Source organism: Schistocerca serialis, chromosome 2 (assembly GCF_023864345.2).
Source record: "Schistocerca serialis cubense isolate TAMUIC-IGC-003099 chromosome 2, iqSchSeri2.2, whole genome shotgun sequence".
NCBI lineage: Eukaryota > Metazoa > Arthropoda > Insecta > Orthoptera > Acrididae > Schistocerca > Schistocerca serialis.
This window is the reverse complement of record NC_064639.1, coordinates 996,667,737-996,669,643: the sequence shown is the minus strand read 5'-3', so window position 1 is coordinate 996,669,643 and position 1,907 is coordinate 996,667,737. Positions and strand designations below refer to the sequence as shown.

General features: G+C 44.8%; 1 non-coding gene across 1 annotated transcript; it reads left to right on the top strand.

The window, feature by feature from the left end:
• The first annotated feature begins 633 nt into the window (after positions 1-633).
• Positions 634-707, top strand: Trnat-ugu (transfer RNA threonine (anticodon UGU)). Its single transcript has one exon. It is a non-coding gene; the product is annotated as a tRNA-Thr (tRNA).
• The last annotated feature ends 1,200 nt before the right edge of the window (positions 708-1,907 follow it).

Below are 1,907 nucleotides of genomic sequence, written 5' to 3'. Positions count from 1 at the left end.
TGACAATAAGCTCCGTATAGTCAAGCCCACAACGCGTGTGTGGTGTACTTCCTTTCAGCCCCGCCGACGGGACGAGGTTCTCCTCACTCGGCTTCGAATACGCCACAGCCCTATGACGCATGGCTTCCTTCTCCTGCGAGAGGACCCTCCAACTTGTGGTGTTTGCGGCGTCCAGGTCATTGTGCGCCACGTTTTATTGGACTGCGTTTTATTTTCTGACCAGCGGGTCGCGGCTGACTTGCCAGCGGACCTGCCATCTCTTTTAGGCAACACTCGGACGAATGTGGTTAAAGTTTTAAAGTTCTGTGCCCTGTCAAATGTTTTTACAAAGATTTTAGGGAGAGGATTTTAATTTGCTCACTGTGTGACAAGCTCGCCCATATTTTGTGTAAGTGGCCAGCCAATAACAATTTCCTGTGACATTCTTGTTGCTATGTTTCCCCTTTCCTTAGGTTTTACTTTCTTAGGTAGCATTTTCCTTCTTTTCCTGCTTTGTTTGAGTGTGTGCTTTAGTTTTTTTAGGTCTGTCCACATTCGTTCCTATTAATGTGTGTCAGGGCGCTGATGACCTCGATGTTGAGCGCCCATAAGCCCCAACACACCACCACCACCACATCGCGCTATTCATCTGTGTCCTCGGTGGCTCAGATGGATAGAGCGTCTGCCATGTAAGCAGGAGATCCCGGGTTCGAATCCCGGTCGGGGCACGCATTTTCAGCTGTCCACATAGAGGTATATCAACAACGCCTGTTGGCAGCTGAGGGTTTCAATCAGTTATCATTTAGTCTAGATATGACTCTGACAGGTGACACGTATGTAAGCATCCTATCTGATCTTCTGCATAAATTCATGTCCAATGTGGATTCCGAAGGACAATGCGACACTCCACACGTTCAGAATTGCTACAGAGTGGCTCCAGGCACACTCTTCTGAGTTTAAACACTTCCGCTTGCCATCAAACTCTCCAGACATGAACATTATTGAGCATATCTGGGATGCCTCGCAACATGCTGTTCAGAAGATTTCTCCATCCCCTAGTTCGGATTAATGGACAGTCCTGCAGGATTCCTGGTGTCAATTCCCTCCAGTCCTACTTCGGGCATTAGTCGAGTCCGTGCCACGTCGTATTCGGGCACTTCTGCGTGCTCGCGGGGGCCCTACACGATATTAGGCAGGTGTACCAGTCTCATTTGGTCTTCAGTGTATTTCTCCACAGACATTCAGACACATAATTGAAAGTGACCTCATCAGACCTCAAGTCGTGACGCTCCATAATAGTGTCAACTAATAGTATCTAGATGCTTTTGATCACGTAGCGTATATCAACTTTGTATCTTTGCTTTGACTTAGAAAACCCCATTGTAAAGAAAATTTTTATTTTTATAGATCATTTGCTATAGTTATTTCTATCATGCGCTGTTCCTTAATTTATTTTTGCGAACAAAACAGTTCAGATCGCTTAAGATATGTCTATGTTTGTGACCTCGTTTCGGATACTGCTATCATCTGATCAAAAATTAGATCTTGTACAACAACATTCAGTGTAAGTATCAATATAATCTCAACCAAACTGGACAGAAGCATTATTCACAGCGACACTAATCGTTGTTGTACAATTTCTGAGTTCTGTTTTGACAATGGCGGTAGCCGAAACGACGTTATAAATAAAGACATATACAAGGTGCCCTAGAAGTCTCCAACCATTTCCGGGAAGGAGCGCTTTAATTTGAATGAAAGAATATAAATGTAACATGGAAGAAAACACCTTATGTAGAATGAAATGACTGCCGTTCTACATGACAGCCATTCATATCCAGGCAGAACAGATATCTATCCTTGGTGCCCCTGAATACGCGCTGCAACATTTCCTGGGTAACTGCTCGCACCGCTGCCGAAATGCGTTCACG